This window comes from Solenopsis invicta, chromosome 15, assembly GCF_016802725.1.
Source record: "Solenopsis invicta isolate M01_SB chromosome 15, UNIL_Sinv_3.0, whole genome shotgun sequence".
Lineage (NCBI taxonomy): Eukaryota > Metazoa > Arthropoda > Insecta > Hymenoptera > Formicidae > Solenopsis > Solenopsis invicta.
Window position 1 is genome coordinate 7,981,076 of NC_052678.1, and position 16,064 is coordinate 7,997,139.

The 16,064-nt window shown below is 36.6% G+C and overlaps 1 protein-coding gene across 2 annotated transcripts in view; it reads left to right on the forward strand.

The window, feature by feature from the left end:
- Positions 1-733: 733 nt before the first annotated feature.
- Positions 734-16,064, forward strand: part of LOC105193330 — a 248,987-nt gene continuing 233,656 nt past the window's right edge. The window contains exons 1-2 of one of the 2 annotated variants that reach the window (XM_039458101.1): positions 734-1,767; positions 2,297-2,353. The gene's annotated coding sequence lies outside the window, so the exon portion shown is untranslated. The remainder of the gene's footprint in view (positions 1,768-2,296; positions 2,354-16,064) is intronic. The other variant, XM_039458105.1, reaches the window with a different exon arrangement.

Below are 16,064 nucleotides of genomic sequence, written 5' to 3' on the forward strand. Positions count from 1 at the left end.
TTTCTAAATTTTTTTACATTTTTATTTAAAAAAATATTAAGTAATTTACAAATTTAGCAATACAAATCTGTTGTTAGTAAATATATATATATAATATCCATACATATAAATTAATCGAAGCACCTTGTTCGATTTTAAAATTCATGTTATAATATCTCTGTTAGATTTCCAAAATGCAAAGTTCCTTGAGCAGCGTTATGTAGTTCACAGAGTATGAGAAATAAAATTAACACACTCCTCGAAATCGTAATTGATTTTCTGACGATACTTATATTCGAATATATCGCGTATCTTCGCGTAATTTCACAGTGCAATCGTATACTTTAAATACAATTAATCATACAATTCAAATAACAGAGACGAATAGCCACATGTATCCATCGTGAATTAACATAGATTGAAACGTAAAGGATTGAATGTGAATTCATTGTACCTTAAATATTGCGCAGGGCGAAAAGTTGTTTGGTATGCGGCGCTCGAAGTGTGTTCTTCGCGACAAACACAGGCACGCACGGCGTGTTGTGTTTACGCAAGGTCACGGCCGTTACTCGGCGAGCAGCGGTGACGCGAATCACTCAATGGGTCGCAGCTTATCAATCAGACGAGGACCACACGAGAGACGATTGAATGGGATACTCACGTGCTCCGCTCCGTGTCGCCTGGGCCCTAGCCGCTGCGCACGCATCCTCCCCCACTACTCGCCTCCTGCGTGAACGTCGTCACAGGCTAGAGACGGCCGGCCGGCCGGGCTGCGAACAATGGCGGACAGCGGGACAGCGCGTGTACGTGGAGGGGGTGTTTGCTGTGTATATCCCGTCTACAGTTCGACAACGGGGAACTCCGGAGCCTACTTCCGGATGCTTCCGGATGTCGGAGGTGACTGAATCAAGTGGCGTCCGTTGGTTTCTCGCGTTAATCGCGATGTACGACGTAATCAGTCGGATCGTGAAGTGGCGCAGCGAAGCTTCTCGATCGGCGTGAAGCTGCCGCTTCGTTTCGTACACGTCGCGCGACGTAACCGAAAGTCGCGAGTGTGTCGGACAAAGGAAAGCGCGGCCGTGTCCCCCGCATGTTCTCCCCGTGTTTACTCGGGCGCAATAAGAGTCGGGAATCGGTGATCGCGTCGCGTTGATTGATCCGCGGGATGAGTGAGTGTTTCTCGGGCCGTTTTGCGTGTGATTCGCGGTGTGCGTCTACAGTGATTGACAACTGGGAACTTCGGAGCGTGTTTCCGGATGTCGGGAGTAATCGAATCAGGTGGCGATCCGTTGGTCTCTCGCGTTAATCGCGATGTGCGACGTAGCAATCGTTCGGGTCGCGAAACGACACGACGCGGCGTAGCGAAACTTCTCGAAGCGGCGTGAAGTTGCCGCTTCATTTCGTACGGGACGTGCGATGTAACCGAAAATCGCGAGTGTGTCGGACGGAGGAAAGTGTGGCCGTGTCCCTGCGTGTCCTCCTCCCGTATTTTTTCGGGCGCAATAAGTGTCGGGAATCGGTGATCGCGTCGCGTTGATTAATCCGCGGGATGCGTGATGACTGGCGTTTCTCGGTGTGATTTGCGTCGTGCGTATGTGACGAGCGAGAGTCGGGAAAAACGTGACGTCATGTCGGGGTAATCGAAAATGGCGGTGCATCGTCGGGGGTAATATTGTTAGTCTAATTCGGAGTTCGAAAGTGTGCGTGAGTGTTTTCAACGAAGGACCAGTGCATCTGAGAGGAGGAGGAGGTCTGGAAGGCATCGTGCAACGGCGGAACAACCATGGGGTAAGTGATTTAACCCCTTCTCGTTGTTTCAAAATGTACTCATCCCTCGATTTATGCGGCATTTTTTGTACGCGGTTTTTTTACGCAATAAATAATCCCTCCGTTTACACGGTATTTTTTTTTGTACGCGAGCTCATTTTACGTGGCCGGAAAAAATATATATCTCGATATTGAAACTATTCGACGTCATTGAACCAAAAGTTTTTATTCGATCGTACTCGTTACAATATTCTGATCTTTTTTCGGTTGACTTGAGTGTAGTACTGACCATGGTAACGAATAAAATTTAAATTTGTTTTTCTTAATTTTTGTTACTGTTCTTTTTATGCGAATATGATGTGAAATAAATATTTTTACAACATATGTGGATTTTTCTCTTACGTATTCGTATTTATGGCAGACGATTCTCAATCGCGTAAAAAATATCACGTGGAATGGATACTAAGTGTAAATCGAAGGATGAACGTACATTTAAGTACCTAATGAGACGTTTGTAATATGTAAAATAATTGATTTTTGCATTTTACAGATCAACGTAGTCTGCGATGCTGTTTGATTATTAATTCCGCTGCTGCGCATCATAGCGGTGAGTCAATTTTTTTTTATTCTACATTAAGGTAACGGATGTATTTGACGTCTTGTACTTGAGGGATGTATCTCAAATTAACGCAATACAAAGATGAGTCCTGTGAAACTGTTACCTTAATATAAATGGGCTACAACAGATTAGAGTCAATATTTAATCCTGAAGCATTTTCTTTTACATTGATAAAATTTTCAGGAAGCGCAATCAAAAAATTATAAGAATAAGGTATTGATAATATTAATTGGACAATTTTTGTATCAAATGCATTATAATTAAATATTCAAATTGCAACATTGTAACATTGTAATAAATATATTTTTTGACCTATGAAAAGCTTTTAAATTAAATAAAATTTTTATCATGATTTTCATGTTTTATGGGTGTTGCAAGATGTTTGCGTGTAACGTATTTATTTTTTCATGAAAATAAAATTTATTATATAAAGAATATGTAGAGAAAAATCATAAATATTTAAATGTATTAATTAATTTGGTTTTTCTTTAATCCTCTCTTCTCAAATATTCTTGTATTAACATGTTATTAAGTTTGCATTTGGTATTCTTATATTTTTTTCAGGATTAAATATTATTATGCTCTGAATATAAAAAGAAAAATGTTGGAACATTTTTTTAACGTACATATGACACATGCAAAAATAAAAGAACAGGAAGTATTTTAGAATTAACAGAATCTAATTAATTTGTTTAATAAAAAGCTACGCTGTGATGGTGAATTTTGCTAAAATGATTATTAATTATATTTCTTTTACAATGCTAATGTTGTACTAATTTTTTGTAGCCTATTATTTATATTGATTATGTTGCAATATTTGATAAATTATATTTAATTACATTTTGATATTTACATATTCCAAATTTTAACATTTATTTTTTGAATATCTAATAACATAAGAGTATGAATCAATATTTAATAAAAGTCAATTTGCTTTTAAATATTGCCTTTAATATTAATTTATTTATTTTTACTATATTACAGAAGAATTATATTTACTATATTTAGAAGACATATGAAATTTAATTGAAATGTAATTTGTTGAATATTTTGCATCATATTTTTATTTTAATATTATATTAAACTGTGACATAAAAATACATTATGTAAAATAAAACTGAAATATTGATATAATAATCGAAATAATAGAAACAGAAATCAATACGTAAAAATTGATTCTCAAATAAAGTTACAAATTCTATATTTGTAATATAAATTTTTGGAAACAAGGACGAAATTATAGATCACACAATTGTGTGTGCGGAATTAGAAATTAATCATTGGAAATTTTTTATTCAGTAATTAATTAAATTGACATGTGTTTATCAGCTCACTTAACAAAAACGTATATTTGGAAAATGATTAAACGCGAACACGTTAATTTGTTTTCGGTTATATGTATACGTAAAAATAGTGACGAGTTGATTAACGAAAGTGTGCTACAAAATTTTTCGGACTTCGGTGCGCTACGTGCGGTTAAGATTAGCACATCGATTGTTTGCATATTCCGTTCGCGAATCTCGCGTACTATTTCCGCAAAACGTTCGCGCAGCACGACGTTGCATTCGGTGTTTATCAAGGTATGGGCATGCAAGTGGGCTATCTTTTTCGTGGACACGGACGAATGCTGATGCAGCAGCAAGATCTTCGGAATATACCCGGTGGCTCGATATCGGAGGGGGTCGCGGTCGGCCGGCCGGTCAGTCGCTGTTGTTTTATTCAAGAAGCTGAATATTGAAACGAGAGTCAATACCGGCCATCCGTTTCCACGCGGAGGAAAACGGATGCGCTTATATGAATGCAATTGGAAGCTGCTATGTGTGGAAACACTTTCGCGCCGTATCGGAGAACGCCTGCTCTCGACAGTCGTCTCGTAAGCGGCAAATTATCTGCTTGGCTAATTGATCAACCATCTAACGCTGGCAATTACTGCGTTGTTAACGACGTTTACTTAATGAGCGTCGAATTGCATTACCGTTTCAAGCCGTTACGGTTGATGATTGATACATAATGCGGAAGTGGGATCTGTGAAGTTGACACGACGTTTTACTAATATGAAAAAAATACATAGAGCTTTAATGGCACTTTTTATAATTCCGGAATTCTTTATAAAAATAACGAAATGTTCTGCAATTTTTATCGCAAAAAAACAAAAATGAAAAAATGTACTAACTTCGTGAATCTAGCACGATATCTCATTCTTTAAAGTACAAGAAAACAAATATTAGTACGTTTGACAAGAGTTTCAGTTAGTACCATTAAAGTTCTACCAATGACTGCAATTTCAAATATAATTCACATGAATAGCATTTTTTTTGTACTAAAATATTAAACCACGACACTTGGACAAAAAGATCTTATTGCTTATTTATCGCAGTTCCATCGAAAGTTTTCGCCAGTTCTGGTAGAGTTCTTTGCTATACAACCATTTTTGAAAATAGTTCCGGCGATTGCACTTTATTAAATAATTTTTTAATGTACGAACCCTTAGACAGAAAGTGTCGTGCTGTCTTTTTATCGCAGCTACAATTTGCGCTAGTTCTGGTAGAATACTATGATACACAATTATTTTTAAAAATAGTTCTGGTGATTGTATTTTTAAAAATACTTTTTTAAATATATGAACCATCACACTTAGACATTGCAATAAATAGACAGCACGACACTTTTTGTCCAAGTGTACTACTATGAAAATACATATACACCAAACTACAAGACTTCAAGACTTCTGACTTCAGGACTTCTGGCTTCAGGATTTTTGACTTCAAGACTTTACTAGACTTTACTAGACTACACAGACTGTCATGAACTTTGTCAGATTATCATGGATTTCATCGGACTTTATTGGATGTCACCGTACTTTACGCACTTTATAGACTACTGGGAAAATAAGTGTACACCAGACTACAAGATTTCAAAACTTCTAGCTTCAAGACTTCTGACTTCAAGATTTCTGGTTTTAAGACTTCTGACTTTAAGACTTCTAGCTTCAAGACTTCTGGTTTCAAGATTTCTGGCTTCAAGACTTCTGGTTTTAAGACTTCTGGCTTCAAGACTTCTGATTACAAAACTTCTGACTTCAAAACATCTGGTTTCAAGACTTTCTGGCTTCAAGACTATCGGACTTTACTAGATTACACGGACCGTCATGGACTTCATCGGATTCCGTCGGATTTTATTGGACTTTGTCGGACTGTCATGGACTTTTTCGGATTTTATCAGTCGGATTTCATGGATTACGCTGGACTTCATCGAATTTACAAGAAATAATGTTTCCATATAATGTACTTGCGAAGTAATTGATCCTGATTAGTTAGTTTCGAATCTTACAAACACCTGCAAGATTCGAAATATACTTATAAGTGCTTTTTAATATAAAGAATCAAATTTTTTACTAGTACTCGAATTTTAAATATTAATTTGTTAAATTAAAACGTATTGTACTGTGTGGTTACTGATGACCCACATTAAGCTTTCCAGCATTTGTACTTTTTAACATTTTTACATTTCAGCATTTTTACTTTTCAGCATTTTTACTTTTCAGCTTTTTTACATTTCAGCATTTCTACTTTCCAGCATTTCTACTTTCTAGCATTTCTACTTTCCAGCATTTCTACTTTCCAGCATTTTTATAATACACTTTAACATTTAATTTGATGGGATAATCATTCAAAAAATACATCGAAATTTTGACTTCAAGACTTCATCGCACATCACAGATTCATGAACTTTATCGGACTTTATTGGATTTCACTGAACTTCATAGACTCCACTAGACTTTATCGGACTATGTTGGACTTCATCAAACGTCATTGGATTTCACCGGATTTTATCGGACTTCGTTGCCTTCACAGACTGTCATCGGACTTTTATTAGATTATACGGACTATTATAGATTTTATTGAACTACTTCGGACATCAGACTTCAACAAGCTTCATAGACTACACTGGATTTTATCGAATATCACCGGACTTCATTGAACTTTATTTGATTTTATGGACTTTATGGACTACGCTGGACTTTATCGAACTTTGTGACCTTTACGGACTGTCATCTAACTTCACTACATTACACGGATTGTCATAAACCTCACTGGACTACACAGACTTAAATTTATGGACTATGTTGGACCTCATCGAATTTTACCGAATTTTACTGGACTTTATTGGATTTTGTGGACTTCATAGATTTTACGGATTATCATCGGACTACGCCGGATTTCACCGGACTTCAACGAAATATTTTAATATTGAATTATAATCTTAAATGTTTTCATATTAGGCAGCATGACATTTTTTATTCAAGTGTTGTGCTGCCTAATATGAGATAATATGCTGATTTGTATTAAAAAATTATTTTAAAATATATAGTCGCCAGAACTATTTCAAAAAATGATTGTGTAGCATAGATCTTTATCAGAACTGATAAGAACTGTTGCTGGAAGTGCGATAAGTAGGAAACACGACGTTTTTTTTTTTCAAATGTCGTGGTATATTTAATATTTTAGTATAAAAAGAAATGTTAATCGTGTGAATTTTGAAATTGCAATCAGCGATAGAACTTATCGATACTAACTAGAATTTTTGTCAAATATACTAATATTTATTGTTTTCTTTTACTTTAGAGAAGGAGAGGTCCGTGCTAGATTCACGAAGTTAACACATTTTTTATTCTTGCTTTTTTGGGGGGTAAAAACTGCAGAACTCTTTGTTATTTTTATAAGGAACTTTGGAAGTATAAAAAGTGCCACTGGAACTCTATGTATTTTTTTTTCATATTAACAGAATGTCGTGCCAACTTCATAGATCCGCGAAAGTAATGTTTACGATATATGAAGAGTTAGATCGATAAAAGTCGTCGATAAAAAGTTTATCCGAAATCTCTTTATCAATCTTATATTTTTCGCGACTTTTTTATGCAATGGTATGACCTCTAAGCTTATACATTATTCTTTCTAAATATAATGGGAATGTGACACTCGGTACAAAATGAAATGTGACATTTAGTATTTTATTACTGATCTCCTCTAGCCTGTATTGTCACGTTTTAATTCAGTTTTTTAAAATAACGGTTACCGAAAGACTTTCTTGAATTATTCCGGACTCATCCGACTTTCGATAATAAAAGGTCAGGTACTATATTGAACGTAACATTTTAGCTTATGCATTCGCTGGTTTCAGACGATACTTTGACTACTTAACATGATTGATCGCCGAATTTGTTTTTGAGCACGATCAATCGAAGCGAAGCACTTACGCGTTTGATTGATGGATTTTCCGGAAAGAACGGTAATATAAAAGATGTAAAATTAAATTTTTTCTCGGTGAAATTTTATGAAGCAAATAATTAATATATTAAACGTAAACTGAATAATGCAAGCGATAAACACGTATATCAATTTTAAAAAAAGAGTCTCAAAATTTGTTCATTTATAGATTATAATAGAATCGATAATTTCTTATTAACTACGATCTCTTTGCTAAATTGCCGATCAAATGTACAATTGGTGAAACGTTCATTCGCGTTGACGAGGGTTTCCTAATTCCTACGACATCCTGCATTATCCGTTCTGTATTAATGGCGACAATAAGAGGACGCACCGGCTGACAACATCATTAAAGGCTCGGTGACAACCGAGGAATTAGGGTGGCTATAGTATTTAGTGAAACGTTACAGTAGGGTCGTAAGTTTAAACCTTGCCCAAGCGAGCGTGCATTAGTATTATTGTCTAAGACCCGCGCGACTGTAGGGCGCAAGCGGTTAGTGTTATTTATACTTAAGTTTACGCGTTTTATTTTTGTTTTAAATAAAAATTTTAATTTCTCTTTAAAGTGGACAAATTAATAGAGTCGTTCTCGAAAATTTTCTAAATATATTTTATACAGCTGTGTTAAGCAAACGAGCGCGAACGCGCATAAATAAACAACTTCCTTCAAAGTATAAGTTGCTCATTCGTATTTGTTCGCGTTCGTTTGTCTGATCCGGCTTAAGGTGTTTTACGCACACACATGCACACGCGAATAGAATGCGCTTTCCGTTGATTGTATATGCATTAAAATCGAGATGGGTTTCCAGAAGAGAATATCTGACGGTATTGAGGATATTCAGACAGTTGTGACGCAACACAGGTTCGGAAGGAGTACTTTAAAAGACACTTATGGGAACTGTATCATATATGTCAACATCGGATCGAGAAATTCACAAGGGTGATACGCCGATAGTAAAGGGGAAATATACGAGAGTTGTTCTGTTTTATTGAGATCCGTTCAGTTAAAAAAAAAAAAAAAATCATTAATGCGATCTACAGTACGATGAATCGTATAGTTGATGCAACGCTCTGTCGAAACCCGCCCGCGGTTTCGTCGTCCACCTTTCCCACCTGTCAGCGCATTATCTGCGCTGCGTTTGCCGCGTACGTATGTACGTATTACGGGGCTATGTGCGTCTCCCCTGCGTGTACATATATAGCTGCCGCTCGGGAGCTATTGCGAAACGTTCCGCGTCTGAACACGGTAATGTAAGTTTGAGCACGGGCGCGTGGCCGTGGGATGTTACAAACATGTCCATGGATATATCCTAGCTTCTCGCCGTCGAGTTCGTGAGCCGGGGACGAATGGGGTACCAATGGCGAGCGAAGTTACGGACGATAGACATGCCGAACTCCCGCGCACGCAAGTACGTCCCTCGCGATGTTCGCGGGGATGTGTCAGTTTGACAGAATAGAAGAGCACGATAGAAAACTGTTTTCTATTGGGATTGCTACCTAAAGAAATCATATGCATATGTGACTTTTACCTGTTTCTAACACACTTGCGCGTACGTAACAAAGTACACATATATTCAAGATGATGTTCGTGATTGCTCTCTTTTTTTAGTGGATAGAATATAGCTGCGTGTATCGAAGTGCCCGGAGGGAAAAAAGAAAGACTGCGATAATCCGTTGTATCGAGTCCTTTGACTCTGCCGTATCGACGATACGCGATAAAATGCGCGCGAGGGCGATTTCGATACTGGCTACGTACACCTTTAAGTTCGTTAACGTTCAACCAACGCGACTACGTAGGTCTATACTTTTGCCTGGTGTATTTTCGAGAGGCAATTTCCTTGCGATTGGTTCAGAATGGTTCCATTACACAAGGATATCGATAGCGGCTGTGTAGCCCGCGCGATGGAATACTGCCACTGCGCGAAATTCGATCTACAATCTGCACTCTGCCGTCGCACACTTCCATACAATCTGTATAATTGGCGGAGAAACAGCACGCGTATAAAGATGATCCGCAAACGGACGTATCGCGCGTTGAATAACCGCCTATCTTACATTCTCAATCGAACGGAAAAAAAAGATTGGTTACAGTTGCAAGAATCTGTACGTAGTAATCAAATTTCATGGATAAAATTTAACTATCACACACAGATTTTTGCTGCTGCAACTAATCTTTTTTTTTTTCGTGCATGCGCAATTTAATCCCGAGCAATTTTACAGTCAGGAAGAGATTTTTTAAATACGTTAAAGAATTCGCATTTTCAAATAATCCACTATACTGTTAAAAATACGAAAGCAAATTTCATGTAGGTACATTAAAAACGTTTAATGTAATTAAAAGTGCACTGAATTTCTACTTGTGTAACTTAAAAATACATTCAATTTTACGACATTTTTAACAGTGTAAAGTGCATGTCGAAATCGGTGTATTAAGTGCGAGTGCGAGATTAAACCCGGGTGGGATTAATTTTTGCGCCATGAAGGGGTTTCAGGACCTCCCTGCCAAGAAAGTCCAGTAACAAGTAACGGGAATTCCGCGGGTATTGAAATTAAAGTTGGTTGATTACTTTCTTAAACTATTAGATGGTCTTACGACCGATCTCTCTCCAGCGATCAGTTTAAGCTGTCGGAGAATAATTTCTCGCCGTCCTACGTTTAGACGAGCATTAGTGCGTTTGTGTTAACCAAAACGGATTACTTTCTACTGTAATGTAAAACACACGATGAATCGCGTTGAAAACCGTTATATGACCTGCATTATAGCCGTAACGCGGATTTATGACGTATACTCCCTGTAATATTTGCAGCGAATTTGTCATTTCGCCATGATGTTATTACTTTCTTGTTGCTCGCGACGGACAATGGCATCGCCGCCTAAACCAAGAAAAACGAACTTTAAACATGCTAGATTCGAAACGCGAAAGCCGCGGTAATATGTAGCTAGTGTGTTCCACGCGGAGAGAATAAATGGAGAAATTATTTCGGATACGATAACATGCGCACAGGGAAAAAAACGCAGGATCGATATGTATATGCTTTGCAGAGGAATCGCTATAAGGTCAATACAAAGTACTTGAGCTGAATAAGGCCCTTTATTAATTTTTTGTTTTAACTCTATAAGGATATTGAAATGAACTGAACAAGAATAAAATCTTTATTTCAATTATTCACAAAAATGAAATATGTTTAAAAATAATTTGTTAAACTCTGTTGTTGAGACTTTAGCAAAGAAAATAATAAAGAAACTGTACATTATCTTTTAAATAAGTTTTAAAATGATTATTAATTATAAAAACGAAATTAAGTTATTCTTAAATTTACATCATAATTATCTTTAATTTGGTCTCTTATTAAATTGGAAGTTTCTAGTCAATTTTCTGGTCAGTTTCTCAAAAAAGACACCAGCATTGAAAATTGTTGTGCTCTAGTGTAAACCTTCCACATAATAAAAAAAAAATAATAATTGTTATATAAATGGCCTTATTTAAGTAAATGCGTTGTTTAAAAAAAATATATATTTGTAAAAATCAATATATATTTTTTGTTTTCTGCAGTTAGGAATTTAAATAACATTATATGTTATAATATACCATAAAATAATATATATTTAATAAACTTTATAGCGAACTTTTATAAAAACGGCTCATACATCAACTTCGTTATAAAGTTTTCGTTACACTAAACAGACACGCTGCTACTTGTTCTAATTCCGCGGTCCTTACTCACTTCCTATGACACATTTTAGAAGCATATACTGCAGGTAAAGTGCATTTTTAAGTAAATTCAAAAGTGAACCTTATTTAGTGCTTGACCCCATTTAGCTCAAGTATCTTCTGCTTGAAATTTAAACTGTTACATGTTTTTATATAAATATACAATATAACTAAAATTTTTAAAAATATTACTTCGGGTTTCTTAATAATAACCTTGCAAAATGTTTCTGTAAAACGTTAGAAATTTTTTTTCCTCAATCGCGTAACATTCTTTTACGGTGGAACATACACAATTTTGCGATTGTTCGCAAAACGTCACGGATGATCGGCTATATCGTGTAGATCGCTCGGTGATAAGATATTCGTGTACGCGCGATTATGCTCCCTCGTAAACTGCCTAATCGCTTCTGTCACGTTTTGCATCTCACAGTCAAGCGCGTAGTTGACTGAGGACATTATCAACAAAAGCACTTTGCTAAAGGGCTCTTACAATTTTGCACGTGAGTATACGTGACACTGACTTTACGCGAAGTCGAGAATATGGGACCGTCTTTTACATGAGCGCCTATTACAGACGCCGCACTCGTAGTCTGGTATCGCCTTAGGAGATTGCAGGATCAACTTGAGATCTAATGGGGTCTCAACCTATCTACGTTATACTAAAGGAGCCTTGTACCAGCAAATCGGCTGTCACATCTCTCGTATTTGTTATGCGAAGTTGATTAGAAATGATAAAATAGACATTTACCCGGGGCGTTATAGTGCTAATCCTTAATATTATTAATAATGATGACCGGACACAAGGAACTTCGGCGCGCGCGCGCGCGCGGAACATTATTACCGACGGGATAATAATTACTGGCGGAGATGGAGCTTTAGAAACGTGTCTTGAAACAAAGAATCACGGAGCACAGGTAGAGCTTGTTAAGAAAAGTTGCCGTGAACTTTGCGTTCAGTGTCTGCGAATTAACTATGTTTCGAAACGTCACTGATAAAAATTGTAACAATTATTAATTTGAGTAGTTTTATTTGTCGTTGTCCGAAGATATCAATATATATGTTATTTAATTACGCTTTGCGTATTATTTAATTACGCATTTGATTATGCCCGGTGATTAAAATATTTGTTTAAAGTATTGAAATGCATAATTTTGATAGTCACGTTTGTTCGCGCGATATATAGCTTAGTGAGAAAGAATATTTTGTCATTAATGCAGTTGCCTTCATTAATAACCGTTGACTGGCCTCTACAAATGAAGGTCCTCTCGCACATGGACCACCACTTACAGATAAAGCTGAAGGATCGATCCAAAGGGTGGTCCTCTCCACCCTCGAACGTACGCAAGCGCAGCGACACGGTCGCTGTGTTTATTTTACATGTCTTATAAATGTGCAAACGCACGCAAGCGACAGGCAATTGGCTTGTCAATTAATAGTAATTACTGCTTTTGAAAATTTATTGCATCAGGCATTACATAATGATGTCTGTTATTCTACCTTATAATACACATTACAATGTTTCATTTGTCCATTAAATATCACGAGTAATTAATAATTTATTATGTAAGAAAATGATGGTTAAATTAGATTTTTATGAATCAATTTGAGTGACTAATTTTAAAAATTCTTTTGAAAGGTTCTTCTAATAACATTTATACTAATTTTATTTACTAATACATCTATTAAAATATATGAATGCATTTATCAGTTAATAATTAATTCGATTATAAAAAAAATCGTAGTAGTATCGTAATATTTTCTGAAAGATTAATTCGCTTGACCCTATGCGTCATCCACAGAGTTTGAGAACTTAGGGTACGACTTGATTCCCCGCAAAATCTGAAACCTGATGAAACTTTCGTGTGTATCTTTTGCACGATGAATTGTAAGCTGGCTTAGTTTTGACGAAATGTTTCGTATATATGTATATTTCGAACGTACTTATCCAGCAACTTACCTATGCGGTCGGTCCGCGTCTGAATGTTAACGGGCTGCCAGTCATAAGGTATTCCGGAAACGGATGCGGATTTTCTAGAGGATCCTCACGAATTTCTCTATTTCACGGACGATTTGTCCTCTGCGGAGACGGGTTTTGTCGCGCGCGGGTCACTATACGTGAGTGAGCAGACGCTGAAATCGACCTCGGCTGGCTCGTCGTCATCTCATTCGATTTGACTTCGCGAGTTGATCCACAACATCATAAATAGCTCGTCGTTAAGTCTCTTGCTCGCGATGCCGTTCGCATTGGCGGAGAAAATGCGCGCTCTTTCTCCATAAAAGCGGACTTGTCGAGATCATTATTATTGAATCGAGGATTGAATGATGCAGTCTCGCTATTAGTTATTAAAGAAAATTACTCGTTCTACTTTTCGCTCATTCTCACGATAAATTAGATATCTTCGTTTCTTTAAAGTTGGTACTTTTTTTTCTTCGTAAAAGAAAAACCCAATATATAATATTATAAGATATCTGAGTCGAAAAAGATTCACGTAACTTATTTTTTATAAACTTTATTTATGGAGACATTGAAATAAATTGAGAGAATAAAATGTTTATTTTCATCACTCACAAAAATAAAATTATCTTTTATATCGAACATTTGTAAATAAGAAAAACATTTTTTTAACTTGACATTGTCTATTATTAAACTCTTGTGTTTTTAATAAGGCTTAATAAAAAATAAATTGAAAATAAAAAAAGAATTAAACATTATCTTCTAAATTCTTTTCAAAATAATCATTAATTACAAAAACAAAATTTCTACTCTACTGTTAAACATCACAATTATCTTCAATTTTTCAAAAATAATGCAAATACCAATATAAACCAAGCGCAGGTGTTTGAGCGAATTAATCCGCTAGACTTTATTCGGCTCAAGTACTTTACTATAAAATGTTTCTTACGTATTTCCTATTACCTTTACCGATCTCTTTCTTTGAACATGTAGCTTATTATTTTATGAATTGAGCAAATATCTGATTGTTGCTTTAAACGGCTGCGAATCTTTCCTCAGTAGGCTTTCATGCAAAACATTATGTGCTTTGTGCGAGGAAAAGTCGAGAGTCATTTGTCTGCCAATGCTGCTGCTTTCGGTCAGCTTTAAAACTTCTTTGGTGATAGTTTGTCGAACAGCGAGGCGAACAAGCGAGGGATGCTGAAGGTTCCCCCGTGCCAACTTTGACTCAGGGAAACGCCGACGGAAAAGCAGATAAATCAATTGCTTTCTGCGCGGCTTGAATACATGTACTTTAGTCTGAGCGCATTTCTTTTTTTGCACGAGGTGCGAAACGCGGACGATTGATCCATATTTTTTGAGATAATGTGAGCGCGTGAGATTTTGAGGAAATAGCACTTTATCTAATTACACAAGGTCTGGTAAAATTTCGACAACTAGAAAAAGAAATTTTGACGAGTTTAAATTGACTTGGATAAAAACTTATTCAAACTATAAAAAAAACTTTGAATTTTTCGGAACTATAAGATAAAATAGAAAAAAAGTGAATAAAGAATATTATTCTTTTACTTGAAAACTAATCGTAAAATGTATTTTTATTCACGATTACTTTTAAAATATCTTACAAATCGCGGTGTGAGACTCCGTAGAAAAGAATCTATCAATACTTTTCTTAAAGCTGGGTCGAACAGCGTCCTGGTCTATCGAGTTTTGAACTATCCAGACTTATGATGTAACTTTCGCTTTCGGCCTCTCTTTTATGCCATTATCTTACGAATTTCTTACATTTCATCACACAGAGATTTAGACGCAGTCTCTACTTTATTAATCCGTGACGTTGTTATTCAAGACACGTTATTATTGTCCGAACAAGCAAATTTGCAGTTAATATCGTCCAGAAGATTTCGACGCTGACGCGAAACTACCGTAATATCGTAGCACGATGTATAAAGATGTAAAACCGGGCAAAGTTCGCGAAACTGACGTTCCCATAATTAGATTCAACGGTGTGAAAGGGCGACGAAGGGCAGCGGAAACTTGCCCCGATCCACCACGGCGAGTGATTATAAAATCCGCCTGCAGGCGGTACCGCAAGTTCTGATCTTTCACATCTTTTACAGCGCTATTTACATACGTTCCCGTACCTTGGTAACGCCTAACGTTTTTCAGATGCGTATTATTTCAAAAAGTTTTTGCGGGAGTATCGCGGAAATGCGGTTAATAGAATTACATTTTACGTTTGCGATTTTACGAATGGTCAGTGTCGGACAACCGCGAAACATTTTTACAACGCACGATAATATACAGCCAGTAGTTTGCAGTCAGAGATGCACACGGTGAACAGAACAGTATATCGTAATTTCAAGAGTGTAACTGAAATAAAATTGTGACGTAACTGTTAATTAAAATGACGTTTTTACCGCTTGGCTCAGATGGGGATAACTTGAGGATAATTTCTCGCGTTTATATACGTCGGGCGATCGAGACGAGAGCCCACGATCCCTCCGGCACATAAATTTATGCTAAATTATAATGATCGGATGAATTCTTATCTCGATATTCTACGTTATATCGCGGCGTACGTGCACGGAAGCGCAGGAAGCGTTTTAGGGAGAAAGAGAGTGAGAGAGGAAAAAAGAAGTCGTTATACGTCGAATCTCTCGTGCATCGTTTGATCCCTGGCTTCGAGACGACGATGCGATCGCGATGTACGTACGAGCGGCGATATACACGTAGAAAATGAAGGAAGTACCTTTGACGTTAAT